Below are 17,137 nucleotides of genomic sequence, written 5' to 3'. Positions count from 1 at the left end.
GAATACAGGAGCTTCTGAGGGAAATTCTATTAGAGAAGCAGTAGACAAGGAAGCAAGAAGTGGTACCAATTGCCTCCCCCTTTCTCTACATTTTCCAACTTTAATCCCAAGGAAGAATGCACCAAACTTCTTATTCTTTCCTGGAACGATAGAATCTCTACAGTGCCCCTGAAAGCAGTGATCCTGATAAGTAAAATGCCATTAAGCCTGAAAGCAGCAGTTTTATGGACAACATTTAAATTATTTCCACGCGCCCTCTACTCACGCAGGATCAATCACCGTGATTGGTGTATTATAATTTCCCCGACTAAATTGGTCTCTCTCTTTTGCTTTTTCCCCAAGGAACTCAATTTGCCAGCAAGGAGCCTTTCCTGCCGCCCTCTATTCTTTTTTTCTTTTCATATTAACGATAATACAAAGGACTAAAGTAAAACCCAAACTCAGAGATTCTCATTGTTAACCACTGGCAGACATTTTGAAAAGCTCCGAGCATATTTTATCCTACATTTCCATACATTTTTGTGTTAATTTCCAAGTCCAAGTTTTGGGACAAAAAAGCTCTTAGTATTAACGAAGAAACAACTTAGAGGGCAATAAAATTTAAGTTTACAAATTATTGTTCTATTTCTGATACAGTGTTTAACATTTCAGATATTAGCCTTTAAACATAAAAGAAAAGTGAACTTTAGAACCAGGTGCATTTTTTAATGTACTTGATATAGGAAATGGAAAAGGGGGAAGATGTTATTTAAATTCTAGTTCTGAAGCACATCTTTCCCATAATTGTCATAGGAAATTGGAAAATTATACCAACTATCCCTTGATCCTAGACACTGTTTCACCAATAGATTTTTGCTTTCGTTTCATAATTTCCTTTAATATTTGTACATGTCTTAAAGGCAATGGCCAAGTCTCTTTGTATTAAACAAAATGTATATGCCATCAATGCCCCAGAATCTCTATGAATGAAGGTAATTATCTACAAAGGGGCAATATGAAAACAAGATCCCCACCCCTTTCAAAAATATCTCTATTTCCACGGTTTCATAGAATGCCATTTGCCATGTTATTCAAATCAAGTTGAAACATAAATGTGCTTAAGAGAGGTCATGTTCTGGCACTTCTCAAATTTTTCTGCGAGGCATCGCTGATGAGGTGGAGACTGAAGAGTGAATACATACAGCCTGGCTTTGGACGGCAGCTCCCAAAGCAACCCACTTCCAAACTTGAAATTTCTTTGAAATCTTGTGATATAGTTTTAAAATGCATGCAAATTGTGCCTACCACTGCCTAAGGTATCTGTTTGATTTAATATGAAGATTAAAGTACTTATCTGGATTAAAAACAAGCACAACAAAACAGTGTTGCTTGGCACTTCTGGCACTCCTTGAAGATCTACTGAGGCATGCTTACCTTTAAGCCATGAATGGTCATCAGTATGATGCTGTGAAGACGGGATCAGCAATGAGAGATGAAGTGCCTCAACTCTGGCGAGGAGTTGCTGCTCCAATGCGACTATGGGTCTAGGAGGAAAATGATGCCATAAGAAAGAAACAAGTGGCTAGAAGGAAAGCTTAAAGGGAAACAAAGTCAAACTTACTTCACGATTTGCCTAGGGTCAAAGAATGATGCTTAATAATTACAATGACTTGATTTAGAAAAAAATGCTATTAGAAAATGAATGGAAAAAGACAAGGAATTAAACTGTTCTTGTAGCAACAAAGGAGAGGTAATTTCTCATTCATTTGCACACTTTAAAAACATAAAACTAAAGATTTTTAGTTTCTTGTTATATAGTAAAATAAAGTTACATAGCAGATCTCATTTTAATAAGATGTCTTTAATTACATGAGATTTAGCAGAATGTAGGTATAATTGTTTTGATGACATAGTTTATTAACAAAATAAAAATTATGACATGCTAGTAGCATAAAGGAAGCCATATGCCATCATCCTTTAGGATCTAAATATTATTTGAGTGGAAGTATTATTTTTAATTAAAATTCAGTGAAAACATATAAGATTTGTATTAAAGTGATATTATAGTGCTATCTTCAGGGGAATAAAAATTTGACTTTAAATATTATCCGAAAGCCAGGTCTCTTTTGGTTGAGAATATACCCTATCATATATCTCTGAGATTCATACCTTTATATCATTAAGTTATATCTTATCAAAAAAAATTTAATGAGATTAGTGCTTGCTGAGAATATACACTCTGGATGCTGCCTGATTATGCTAACGATTTGAAACACAGATTTTTAACCATACAAAGTAGAGCTAAAAATCTGAACATATATTCAATTGGAGCAATCAAACTTTTCTGGTTTCTCAGCCTCAACCTAATAGCTATGAGTAGTTGATTGCTTTTTTAAACTCTTTATTGTATAAGTTTTCACATATATACAACAGATAAATTCCCATGTACTGTCAACTTTAACAATTTTTCACCAATCTTGTTTCTTCCATCCAACCCACTGTTTTTGTTTTGTTTTGTTTTGTTTTTACAGTTTTTTTTGTTGTTGTTGTTGGAGTGTTTTACAGCAAATCCCAGACATCATGCTGTATTACCCATAAATACTTCAATGGGTATATCTAATTGATTCTATATAATCTCCTTGCCATTATAATGCAGTCGTTTAATGTCTTACTTTATTATGTCTCCTAGTAAATTTGTCAGTTGAATTTTACTGAATAGAGTGTATATGATTTAGTATCTCAATACTATTATTTCACTGTAAATATTTAGTCTGGCCATACCTATACCATACAAGTCTAATATTTTAATTGACTTCGGTAAATTCAGTTACGAACTGCACTAAAGGGCTTTTTTTGTTTTGCTTTTTTTGCAATATTAAATAGTCAAACCAGTAAAAACCACTTGTGGTTTTACCATCTGAAAAATAAGCATCTGAATGTGTATATACTGGACCAAATCAACCACATCATAGTCAAGTTATATAGAGGCCAGATTATGAAATCCTTAGAATAGTTGATTACTATTTAAGCAATTAGATTATGTCAAGATCACTTCAAAACAATAAAACACAGAAGCAGTAAGAGTGTGGAAAGAGAACTTTGGAATCCACACAAGCCTAGGTTCCAATCTCTACTCTGCTACTTAATTAATGCCTTTGTTAACTTCAGCTAGTTAGTATTCTGAGTCTCAATAACCTCATCTGTATTATGGGGATAAAAATGCCATTGTAACTATCATAAAACTGGTTTGAATTCAATGTATGTAAAGCATCTGCTATATGATAAATAAAATTCCTTCCTTAATAGCTTCCCAGTCAATAGTCAGCAATGAGATGGAAACAACCTAAAAATTATCCTCAGTTCATATGTCTTTTAAAATCTTGTAGACTGTTTCAAATACTGTCCCATATAACTAACAATTAATAGATGGCACTCATTCAAAAATACTTAATAATTTTTTAAATGTTTTCACTATATAGATGTATGAATTTACTTGTTTCTTTCATGTTGGATAATACAGTAAAGAAAGATACTTAGCAATCTCAACTTTACTTGGAATTAGTTGGTATGAAATAAAACTCCTCAGTCGTATTTTTCTCAGGTAAAGTACTTCAATGAGATGTGTACTTTGGGGATCAAGAACTTTTTGAAGTGGTTATTATTAATCTTTAAATTCACAAATGAAGAAACCAAGACTGAAGGACACAATAAGAGTCAGAATAGAAATTTAGACTGTTGCCCAAAACTAAACACATTCCAGTAACTCATCTCTCCTCTACTTAATTGAGGATAGTTTGAAAAGCATTTTATTCTATTCCACCCCCCCCCCAAAAGTAAGAGAATACATTATCATGTATTTGGCTATGGTACTATTTTACTATATAATATTGGAATATCAAAACTAAATCCTGATGTAGCTATGCGACAATGACCTTGGAAAACAGCATACATACACGCATGCAAAAACCCACCTGTTCTAATAATCCCACTATGCTTTTGTGGCTCCCTGAAACTCTCTTTGTTGATGAAGATGCTTTTTCATGCAGCAAGGTTGAGGGTTATTGATCTATAAAAGTCTTTATGATTCAGCTGCTGTGGAACTGTCTAGTGTCTGTGTCTCCAGAGTGTGATTTTCCAGTGACACCAAGTTGATTCTTGGAAATTTACATGCCGTTATCCGCTTGACAATAAATTGCTGTGTAAATCCTTTATGTGATACACATGCAGGGCACTTTTTAATAACAAGCTATATATCTTAATGGCTAATCTGTCTTTTTTCTTTTTCTTTTTTTTGGGGGGTGGAGAGGGGGGTTGCTTTTGAAAACTGGCCTTAATCTACTACAGAGGTCACTTATAAATCGAGCGCATAGGTTCTGTGTGAAGCAAGCAAGTTGTTTTAGCTTCAGATTTCACCCCAAAGTGATCATTGCATTGAGCTGCTTACCTGAGAAACTGATAAGATTCAGTTATTAATGATTTTTTTTCTAAATGAGAAAACACATTTAAGGGCACAAGCGCCAAAACCAGACGTCCTGGTTGGAATCCTAGTTCTTCCATTTACTGGCTCTGAGATCTTGGGCAAGATGCCTAATTCTCTGTGCTTTCGGTTCCTCAGATGTGACACAAGGAAATATGTAAAACTGTTCCTACACCATAAGATTGTTGTGAGGATAAAATGAGTCAAAAACACTGGAAGTTCTTGAAGAGTACCTGATACATAATAGTTCTCGATAAATATGAATCATTGCTATCATGAACATATATAAAAGATCTGTCACGTTATAAGTAATATTTGAACCCCTACTGCATGCCAAGCATAGTGCTAGATGCTTTCAAATATTTTAATCAATTTCATAGTAATATTAAAGTACATGTTTTTCCCCCTGTTATGTTAATAAATAAACTAAGACTCAGAGAGGTTACCTAAATTGCCTAAACTCACAGAGCTGGTAAGCAACTGAACTGAAGGTCGACTTGAAGAGCAAAGAGAACGGCAGGTGCACCCTGGAGACCCAAAGGTCAGCCCTCCAGGAGTCAGCTGACAGTATGCCATGTACTCACATTTCTCCAGAGGTTAGGGATTTTTTTTAAAAAGTCATTTTCTATACCAGTTAATACCAATATTGCAGTTTATTTTAAATGCAGCTACAATAACTGCTAACTAATCTGACAATGAAAATATTTTAATGCATGTGTGGTTTTGCTAGTAGGGGCTGGCAGATGTAAGGAGGTAGATGGGCCACAGAACTTTCCTGGAGGGAAAATAAACTCACTAAGCAGTGAGTTTAAAGTCAAGTTCTCTCCTCATAGTCTTGGAGATGCCATTCCTCCTACTTGCCTGTGCTACTCCTTCCCACATTCTTGCACGTGACTGGCTCTTTTTCATTCTTAAGCTCTAAGCTTAAATTCTCTCAGAAGAATGTTCCCTGACCAACCTATATGATCTCTCTATTACTCTTCATATCCCCACCCTCTTCATGCTGCTTGAAGCCCTTGTCAGAATCTTTCAGAATCTTCACGTTAATCATATATTTACTTGCTTGTCGAATACTTCCCTGTTTATAGATCATGAGGGAATGGACTGTAGTTAATATTCAATAAATAAATGCATCAATGACCCACAAATATTTCGATTTCATCTCACATGTCTCAATTTTCTGGTCTTAAAAATATGACTTCTAGTGTCCAAATGTAATACTTTGTTTATGGAACTCTTTGTTTTTTTTGATATACCACTATAGCTTTAAAAAAATCATAATACTTAAGTATATAGCATTATAACTCACTTAAAAAATAAACCCCTAGGGGCTTCCCTGGTGGAGCAGTGGTTGAGAATCTGCCTGCCAATGCAGGGGACACGGGTTCGAGCCCTGGTCTGGGAAGATCCCACATGCCGCGGAGCGGCTGGGCCCGTGAGCCACAATTACTGAGCCTGCGCGTCTGGAGCCTGTGCTCCGCAACAAGAGAGGCCGCGATAGTGAGAGGCCCGCGCACCGCGATGAAGAGTGGCCCCCGCTCGCCGCCAACTGGAGAAAGCCCTCGTACAGAAACGAAGACCCAACACAGCCAAAAATAAATAAATAAATAAATAAATAAAAAATAAATAAACCCCTAAATTAACCCTCCATTTTATATATTATTATATAAAAGTGGATTAACTCTTTTTTACTCCATTAATGTAAAATATGTATTACAAATGACACGTTACAAAGTGTACATTGTAAAATGAGGACAATAACAGAACTGAATTCATAGGATAGTTAGGATGATTAGATCATGCATGGTAAGCACTTAGAATAAGGGCCAGCACATAGTAGCACTTGTGTAATTTATTGCTATTTTTTAAATGATGATGAAGATAGGTTTTCATGACCTTAGCATTGTCATTGCTTGGCATCTTTAAATAATGGTAAAAAATCACCAATGCTACCCAACACTGTTTGGCATAAAATAGGTAGCCCATAAATATTCATTGTTTTCTGCAGGAGGCACACCTCAATTTAAGAAAATGTATAGGGCTTCCCTGGTGGCGCAGTGGTTGAGAGTCTGCCTGTCAATGCAGGGGACACGGGTTCGAGCCCTGGTCTGGGAAGATCCCACATGCCGCGGAGCTACTATGCCTGTGAGCCACAACCACTGAGCCTGCGCGTCTGGAGCCGGGCTCTGCAACGAAAGGCCGCGAGAGTGAGAGTCCTGCGCACTCCGATGAAGAGTGGCCCCCGCTCGCCGCAACTGGAGAAAGCCCTCGCACAGAAACGAAGACCCAACACAGCCAAAAATAAATAAATTAATTAATTAATTAAAAAAAAAAAAAGAAAATGTATAATATTAAATGTTAATAGTACAATTATTTTAATCAGAGAAAGATCACTCATCCTGTGAACATTATACATAGATTTTGTTTTGTTTTGATTTTTTCTTAATTATACCTTCCACAATTGGATACAATTCCTTTTGTAGAATGGTGACAACTGGACAGAAACATCAGTGTTGAGTACTGGGGCAGTGGGGAGATAGCGTCGTGAAAGAGCGGGCACACAACGTTTTTTAAAGAGTTATAGGTCCTTTCAAGTGGATAGAGCATCACACAAATTATAATATAAATGAACAGAAAATGTGCTTCAATGTACCAAACTCTGATTTACATCAGCTTTTCAAGGACATATCAATTGGATCAAGCAGCATGACACCTGCCATTTAAGGAGTCAATACGTCGTGGAGGATGAAGGGCTGTTGTGATGATTTGAGCCACAGGAAGTGAAAAAACTATTAGTCCTTATATCTCCCAATCTCCTCTCAGAGAACACAAAGGGAGTCTTTAAAGAAAGAGTGGTTTGGACAAGCAGTACTAAATAATCACTTCTCTTACTATGTAATCTTAACATTAATTGCAAAGTCTATGTACTCTTCAGGTGTGGTGCATACAGGGGTTGGAAAACTTTTCTAGAAAGAGCCAGATGGAAAATATGTTAGGCGCTAGGGGCCATAAAGTCTCTGCCACAACTACTCAATCCTGCCATTGCAATACAAAAGCAGCCACAGAGAATACATAAATGAAGGAGTGTGGTCGTGATACAATGAAACTTTATTTATACAACTCTAATGGGCCAGAATTCACCTGCAGGCCTGACTTCTGGGCTAGGGAATTATCAAAACTAATGTTTCTTGAGTCATTGCCATATGTTCAGTCCACTGGAATGTCTTTCACTTCCAAAATCTTTTTTGTTACTTTACACTCTGAGGTCACTTTCCCTACATGTTGTGAAGATTAAATGAGATAATCCATGTTAAATGCCTGGGACAAAGTATTCAAAACAATTTAGCTCAATACATGTAGACCTGAAAGCTCGACTGAATTCTAGTTCTGCTGCTTATTAGTTGTGTGGCCTTGGACAAGGTGCTTAACTTCCCTATACCTCAATCCCTTATGAAATGAGATAATATGAAATGAGATAATAACTACTTATTTCATAGGTTATTGAGAGAAAAATGAAAGAAGATGGATATAAATTGTTTAGAACAGTGCCTAGCACATGCTAAGGATTATATGAATGTCAACTACTATTATTATTATTACAGGCTCACAACTCTCAGGCACACTAAATACTGTTTTCTCCATTTAACTAAAAAGCAGGAAGAGCAGCATTAGAATGTTATATTAAAGAATCAATTCTAGGAGAGCCAGGAAAGACAGAGACCAGGATGTGCTAGAGTTAGTTGCTCTAGGTGGTTAGCTGCTGGAGTTAGTTGGGGTTAAATTATGCAGAATGTTAAATAAGACAAATATTTTGGACTTCATCTCCCAAAGAAGAGAGGAGTTGCCTAGGGAAATTGCTACACTGGACCTGAATCTGATGAATGATGAATAAGCAGTTGGTGAAGCTGACAAGACTTTTTAAAACCACGTACAAAAGAGTTCAGAAAATAAGAATTAAAAAAGAGAGGGCCCCAGAGTCTCATGCACTCCAAGTATCATGAGTACAACACTGACTGTTTTGCATGAATTTATGCACGTGGAACCTGAGTGGTTTTCCCCAGAGCTCCTACTGTCCTCCAGTTTACCTGGAATAGAGTGGAGAGGGGACAGGGAAGAAGGGCTCAAAGCCAAAAACTAAAATCAGCTTTTTCCTAGAATGTAAGGACTGCAACAAGAAGCTAAAGCCAAAAATGACCTAATTTTCTCACACAAGATTGAGGAAAAAGAAGAAAGTCTAGTATAGACGCTAAAGCCATTGTAGCAAATACACAAGGAAATGGACAAGAAGGAGTAGGATTATTCACATAAAGAGACAAACATCAAAGTGAAAGTTTAAGGTCTATCCATTTGTAATGGGCCAAACGAACAGCCGTCTATATTTTACTCCAAGGGCACATGATAGTCCAGGACTATGTTTTTAAACGCAACCTCAAATTGATAATGGTAGGACCAGCAGAAGGCCAAAATGCACTAGAGTTCTAGATGACCAATAAATATCACTGGAGTAGTTGGCCCTGAGGTCCAGGTACGTGTAGGAGTTTAGTTTAGATCTTATTTATCTAGAGCAGTGCCATCCAAAAGAGATATACTGCAACTCACGTGTGTAATTTAAGATTTTCTAGTACTCATCTTTTTAAAAGTAAAAAAAAAGAAAGAAAGAAATTTTAAGGATGTATTTTATTTAACCCAACACATCCAAAATATTATTTCAACATGAAATCAATATAAAAAATTAATGAGATATTTTATATTCTTTTCTTCACAATCCATGGTATATTTTACACTTATAGCACAGCTTAATCCAGATGCTAAATTTTCACTGGTAATATTTGATACATATTTAGATTTTAAAAGTGTATAGCTAGAAAACTAAACTTACAAACCCAAGTTGTTCCCAATGTATATACAAGTTTTCCAACAGTTGAATTGAATATTAGTTTTTAAACCTAAATTTATAATTAAGTAGAATTAAATGAAATTAAATTTCTATTCCTCAGTCACATTGTGACATGTCAAGCGCTTCATAGCCACATGTAGCTAATGGCTACCATATTGAAGAGCTCAGAAAACTAGAACTGGTTAGGGTCGGCCCTGGACAGGCTCTCCAAAGGAAGAATACCAATTGTCTGAGGGAAAGAAATGCTTGAGAGATTGAATGTCCTTAGGATTTAGAGTCTTGTTCTTCAACCATTGAGCTGTATCACATTTTACCTGTGTTTATATCACAGTATTTAGTATTTCATGTTAATAGTGTGCTTTAAGTTGTAATTCTATCAAAATTGAAGGCAAAGAACTGTCTTTTATAATTATTTTATAATATTTACAATGCTTACCATAGTGCATAAACATCATGATCAATAAACAATTAATTCATTGATTTAATTCTTTATAAACAAATTAAATACTGAAGAGCCACAAGTTATTCTGATCCTTGAACCAGGGAAAAGTCTTATGGGAAGAAGGAAACGCTGGCTGATGAAGAGGGAAGAATTTCTAGATATGAGAATAGGACACAAAGGCTCACAATAAGCTAAATCTAGGGGTAGCGAGGTAAGGGGAGCATGAGGTAGTTGCCTTTTGGGTAGGATGGAGAGGATGAGACAGGATGCGGCTCAGAGGGTAGTCTACAGTATTGAGACCCAGTCTTGAACCACAAAATTAAAATGGGACTTAATATAAAGGAGGAGCCATTGCATGTATATAAAAATTAAAAAAATGGAATAATCAAAATGGTACTGGAAGAAAATTAACTCTTTCTGTAATATATCAAATCCTGGAGAGGTACAGGCAGTTTTGGCACTGTTGCTTGTATCTGTGGAAAAGAGTAAATCAGAAGATGCTGCAGTTAATGCTATTAAAACTGGCCAAGGAATAATAGAGTACTCATTTAAAACTGTTCGTGGAATTTCCAAATGTGGCTAAATTCTAGCAAGAGCTATTTTAAACACTGTGTAAATCTGGCTCCAAAGTTTTGTGTGAGGTACCCTACCCAACTGCTCATATTGCTGAAAATGCCTGGAGTCATTTCTGAAAACTCAGATAGCTTATTTAAATACCTACTTTTCATATATATCAACAGATTTTTTCCAGTGGAGGAAATGGGGGCAATGCAATTCTGGGACCTTCCAACCCCTCCAGAATGAGCATTGCTTGACAGTCTGTGAATGATTTAATAGTGAGACAGACAGGGTTTGTAAGGCCAATAATTTCCGTCTCTGCAACTTTTTGAAATATAAACACACGTGATGAATTGCGTGTGGATTGATTAACTTTCCGAGCAACGCTACTGAACAAGGATTCAAGAAACAACATGGCAAAGATCTGCCCTAGATTGAATTATGGAATTGCTTTTAATTGAACGTTATTTATTTTGCTGAGGGTAGCAGTGCCCCGTCCTGCATAACCACAAGGAACCCAGTGATCTCTGGCCAACCAACAAGGAGATTGGTTTCCCACCTTTGTAGCCGAGGAGAGCTGCACTTAGGCTCAAGCAAACAGTTCACCTGGAACTTCCCCTTTTCTAAATGTTATGACTCAGTCAGGCAAGATCTCAGCTGAAGAGTAACATAAGCTAAGTTGACTTTCAGGATATTCCTATCAACATTTGGACTCCTTTCCGTGCCAGCTCCTAGTCACAAAGTTTTCAGTGCCCCAGGTCACTCTCACTGAACAATGCCCCCTCTAATAACCCACACACTAAACCCTACTGACATCACAATTTACCATTTCTGTCCACCAATCTCTTCACTTTCAGATAAGCTAATCCTTGCTAATAGGCTTGTTGCTTTGTTACTTTTTACTAATCCTAGACAAGATAATGTCTTAACCGGGTTAACATGTACCAAGACCTTTAGGTGATCACTAACAGGGAATTACAGATATCAGCAACAAGCCATTTGTAAAGACAAATTGAGGAGACTGGGTTCGTTGGTATCCTACAAATAATACTTACTGGGCAGACACTTTCTCCAGTTACATCTAGGAGGAACTCTGCCCAAATCCTGATGCACATGCTCTATGCAGTTCATCTAGACAATAAATATGAACTGACTACCTAACGTATAGTGGACACTATGCTAGATACTGACAATACAAAGGCCAGTAAGACGTGGTTGGTATTCTCAAGTCACCATCAAGCATGGTAAACAAACATATTAAATAATAATTACAACATAATAAGTCCCAATGATCAAAGTCCAGTGAGGACCCAGAGAAGGGAAAAATCAACACTTTCTGGAAGATTAGTGAAAGATTTTATGGGGGAGGTGAAAACTGGACTGAGTCTTAAAGAATGAGTAAATGAATAAGAGTTACTAAGGAAAATGAAGAAAGGGAGCTTATATAGGCAGCTGAGGTTGGGAGAAAAAGAGGATGGGAGAGGCAGGGCAGGAAGGGGAGAGAGGGAGGGAGAAAGAAACTGACAGATTCCCAGGAGATTTTATCTGACCAAATAAAATTGGGGCAAGGAAATGGAGAAGCTGGTGATTAAAGTTCTTCTCTCTACCCCCCGAGGGAATATTCTCTTCACAGTAAGAAGAATAACAAAAGAGAGGAAATAGAATTTTCTGAAAGAATTTGAAATGAATTTACATCTAACCCCAATGGGTTTTGTTATAAAGTAACTTTACTTCCTTCTTGGTCTCAATATATCCAATTACTAGAATTGCCTTAAGAAGAATTCGCATGCCTTTTTTGTAATACATAGATGGAAAATACTTTGTAACTCTAACAATGATTATTGATAAGTCAAAATTTCCTTTGGTGAAATATTATTAAATACTGTATATTTCAAAGAGAACATTTAAGTCATTTTTATATACTCATAATAAAATAGCAACTAATGCTATGCACTGGATGCTATATAAGCATTAAACATATATTAACTTATTTAATCCTCACAAGCATACACGAGGTATTACTAAAATCTCCATTTTATAGATGAGGATTCTAAGGCACAGATAGGTAAAGTGCTTGTTCAAGATCACACAGTGGATAAGTGGGAGGGGGCAGAGCTAGGATTCAAACCCAGGTGGTCTGTTTCCAGAGTCCAGGTTTTAATTACCAGACCATACTATTTCTTGTAACAATGGAAATGGAATTACCAAATGTACCAACTCTGACAAAACAGAGAATCTGGACAAAAATTTTTAAAGAGTTATATCATCCAGTACTCATGTCAATAGCGAAATGCCTATCGTATGCTGATCTGACAGTCTAGTAAGATAGCTTCCATTTATAGACTGTGATGGAATGAACAATGAAGTTATATTTCAGTGAATGTGATGAAACTCTGAAAATGAATCATCTCTAACTCAGAAGCATTTATTTGTGTTACCATTTTGTCATAGTAGATAAATAAAAACTTAAACCAATCCATTCACTAAATAATGATCCTCCCTAGGGTGACAAAGGCGTAGCCTCTCCCTATTTAAGTAAATGCTGACAGCAGAACCTGCACTAAGTGGAGCCAGATGGTTTAGAAGAATGAGACTTCTCTGCTCTGAAATGGAAAACACTTCCATGAAACTTGAGGCGTGGGCTTCCACCCCAACTACATCTTTGCAATTTCTGTGTATGCACGTGTGTATGCGATGTGTTATATACGCATGGCTGCAGTGAAATACCTCTTTAAAAGAATAAAAACTCGTCAGAACTTATCTTCTATTTATCACATGTAACTTGCTCTGCCTTTAATTACATGGGGTGTCCTGACTGCCCTACTTTCAAGGACAAGAGTGAAGAAATCAAGGGTTAACATGTGCATAACTGAAGAATATTTTTACTTCTGAAAGAAATGAGTCAACATGAGCCAAACTTCATTATTGTTGCTGTTGTTTTAGGGAAAGCAACTTCTTTGTTACCAAAAAGAAAAAAGAACTTGACCATGAGTTGCTCACAGAATAGTTAGCCACTAAATATAGAAAGAAACTATTTAAAGCCAGTAGAACGTAGTCTATTCCCTCAATGGAAAGACCCCAATTAATTTCCAAAGCTAATATTCTGCTTGAATGCAAAGAAAGCTAAGGTGGAAATCAAAAGAACTGAATGTTAATCTCAGCTCTCTGCCCCAAAATCACTCTACCTTTTTTTTTTTACCATAGTCTTCGCTTTTGATAATTGAAAATAATAATACCTCATAGGATTATTATGGAAATAAAATAACAATATTAAATATTTGCAGTTTGCCTATTGATTACTGATATAAAACACTTTAAAATATTAACAATGTAGGAATTATATTCTTTCTTTAGGCTTATATTTTCAGCAGAAAAGGCTTATTCCATTTTCTATATAAGAATTCAGCCATTGTTGTAGCAAAATGGATTAAAAAAAAAGTGTTCAGGAAAAAAAATGGTTGTCTTACTAAACCACATTCTTCAAAATGTGTTAAATGTGGATGATAATATAGAATATATGAAATTGTACTTGATGGTAAATACATAAAAATCTGTAGAGGGGAGAGAGGGTGGTGGAAAAAGCAAGAGGCTTATTATCCCACCAAAACACATTTGGTTTACACACTGGAAAGCCATAGACAAAAAGCAAGCAGCTGTAGGAAACCATCATGTTGATTTAATTGGCTTTGAAGATGTGTTCTATGACCTCCATGTTGTACAACTGTGGAAGTTTACTCAGATGAATGGCTAAAAACACAATTACACATTCTACTCTAATTCAACAAAATTGAAACTTGTAAAAAAAAAAAAAAAAAGAGGAAAACACCCTTTACGTGAATATCAGCCATCTTTTTTTTTTTTTTAAATAGGTTTAAAGGAAAGGATCTCATAGATAGTAGGTGAGTGAGACTGACTCACTGATATGGCTGGCTCAGGAAGGCCTGGTTTGTTTAACAAGGATTGTTTAACCAAATCTATCCGATTAAATACGGTATTATCACATTCAATTTAGATCATCCATTTTTCCAACATATCAAAAAGAGCTGCTGATAATTTGTTCCTTAACTATAAACTCAGGAAATATTTGCTGTAAAAACATGACCCACAAAGCCGGACTGAAAGCCTTTAAAAAATTTTTGGCCAGCACCAGCTTAATTATTCCCAAACTTGTCCTTTTAGTTTTAGTTTGAGACTGGTTTTGGAATTAAATACTGTAAATGAACATCCTTTTGCGTTGGCTGTTGTATCGGCAAATCCAATAGAGGACAGAGCATGTGTATATGTATATTTGTAAAACTAGCCTGGCTGCATTAACTGTCTAAATTTTTTCTAAATTCAGTCCAACATTACAGATTATTTTAAAGAACATTTTGCATTGTATTTAACTTAACTGCCAATGCTTACACATCTTCCTTCAGGCTTACTCCTTCCCCAGATGTTTTTGGTACCACCTATTAGACTAAAATAAATAATAAATACATAAAATCAAGGTATGCCAATAGCAAATTTATTGACAAATTCAAAATTTGAAAAATTTCACAATGGGACAACGTAGAGTTTCTGAAGAGGATATACACCACCGTGAGTTCCTCCTTATGATCTCACATTTCAAGAAGAATCTATATGAGCAATGATTTCACTAGAAAACACAGATGCCGTTGTAGAACACATGCCAAGACATCCTCTTTGAGGTTTCTGGTGCCAGGTACCTCTGTGATCTCTAACAAGTCTCATATTGGGATCTGTTGTAGGACTTATGAATGGATTGACCCTGATATATATATACATATATACATGTATGTATATATATATATATGAAGTTACTCTTCATTTAAAGATCAAAATACCATAAAATCTGGTTTAAAATATTTTAGAAACTGTGCAGAGGCTGATGCTAAAATCAAGTTTCACTTTGCAAACATCCCTTGAAGAACTCTGCATTGTCAGAACATGCTCCCTACCTAAACAAGTCTCTATAGCTTCTGAAGGATTGATGCATTCATCCACAGCACATTTTCAACTTGAGTTTGCTCACAGATGGTGGAACTATGGAAGTTGCACTTTACCCATTGTGTTTCCTTCATAAAAATAGATCAGAAAAAAAAGACAGATTCTGGACCAAGATGATGACATAGGAGGCTCCTGAATTTTCCTCCTCCCATGGACATGCCAAAGAGACAACTACACACAGAGTAGTTTCCTTTGAGGAAAATCCAAAAACCAGCTGAGTGACTCCTACACATTCAGCAACTGAGAAAACAGCTGCATGAAAATGGGTAGGGAAGCCTGAGACACAGAATCACCATAACCTCCCCCCACCCCAGCACAGCACCATACAATCAGGAGGGAACCCTTAACTCCCAGCTTCTCCCTGAGGAGTGAAGGTTTGGACCGCATATCTAGCATCCCAACTTTTCAGGCTGCCACCTAAGAGGTGTGCTTCCTAATCACCTAGGTCTGAGAGCCAACAGGGCTGACATTCACACGTCCCACAGTATTACAGCAGAAAAAGAAGCAGTTTTTACAAAGGTGCAGGAGCATCTCCTGCAGCTGTACACCTGTGTTCAACACAGAAGAAGCAGGCAAAAATGCCCACATCCCAGTTTCTCCCCAGAAAGGGTTTGATTGCACACTTTCCCAGCTGCTGCCTGCGGGTCAAGCTTCTAATCCACACGCAGCTGGGTGCTGACTATGATCGTCCCTTTTGAAACACTGATGGGTCTTGGCACACTTCATACTACAGAGAGCCATGAAATACAAAGACAAAGGCTTGGATAAACACAAAGATTTGAGAAGCAACCAGAAGTCTGGGCCAAGTTGATTGAGGAGGTTCACCTCATGCATTTACCTAATGCACGGAGACCAACACAGAGAATCAAGGAAAATAAGAAACAGGGCAATATGTTCCGAACAAAGATATATATCCAGAAAGCAGTCTTAATGAAACAGAGATAAGTGATTTATCCAATACAGTGGTATACACGCACGCGTGCACACACACACACACACACACAAAATGGAATATTATTTAGCCATAAAAAGAAGGAAATTCTGCCATTTGCAAGAACATGAATGAACCTGGAGGACATTATGCTAAGTGAAATAAGCCAGACAGAGAAAGACAAATACTGCATGGTATCACTTTATGTGGAATCCAAAAAAAGAAGTCGAATTCAGAATAGAGAGTAGAATGGTAGATACCAGGAGGAGCTGGGGTGTGGGGGGTGGGTGGAGGAAAGAGCAGAGGTTGGTAAAAGGGTACAAACTTTCAGTTATAAGATGAATAAGGTCTGAGGATCTAATGTATAACATGATGACTAAAATTGATTATATGGCATCGTATAATTGAAACTGGCTAAGAGAGAACTTAAGTATTCTCACCACTAACAAAAAAAAGGTAAATATCAGAGGTGATAGATGTGTTAATTAACTCAATGGTGGGAATCCTTTAAAAATGTATGCGTATATCAAATCATCACATTGTACACTTTAAATATATTACAATGTTATTTGCCAATTATACATCAATGAAAAAAAGATAAAATGTGTTAAATTCATTACAGCTCTCTGAGTTCATATTTCATACAGTTTTCTACATAAACCTTACCTGATATTTTATGCCATACATCCAATTTAAGCCAGAGGTATAACCAATCTTTGTGAGTTAAAAAAAGAAATCTATTTCAAACTTCACATTCCTTAATTTCAGTCAAAGATTCCCAAAAGATTTAATACTCTTTCAAGTCAGTTTAAGAATGATCTTGAATCCCTAATAATTTTCTCT

At 36.4% G+C, this 17,137-nt stretch overlaps 1 long non-coding RNA gene across 1 annotated transcript in view; it reads right to left on the bottom strand.

The window, feature by feature from the left end:
• LOC309609593 overlaps positions 1–17,137 on the bottom strand; it is a 475,588-nt gene that overhangs the window by 366,940 nt on the left and 91,511 nt on the right. The window contains exon 5 of the long non-coding RNA XR_014233497.1: positions 1,414–1,523. This is a non-coding gene — a long non-coding RNA (uncharacterized lncRNA). The remainder of the gene's footprint in view (positions 1–1,413; positions 1,524–17,137) is intronic.

Source organism: Balaenoptera borealis (assembly GCF_965194805.1).
Source record: "Balaenoptera borealis genome assembly, chromosome: 13".
Classification (NCBI taxonomy): Eukaryota; Metazoa; Chordata; class Mammalia; order Artiodactyla; family Balaenopteridae; genus Balaenoptera; species Balaenoptera borealis.
Note: the sequence above shows the minus strand (reverse complement) of the source record. Positions and strands in the feature narration are given on the sequence as shown.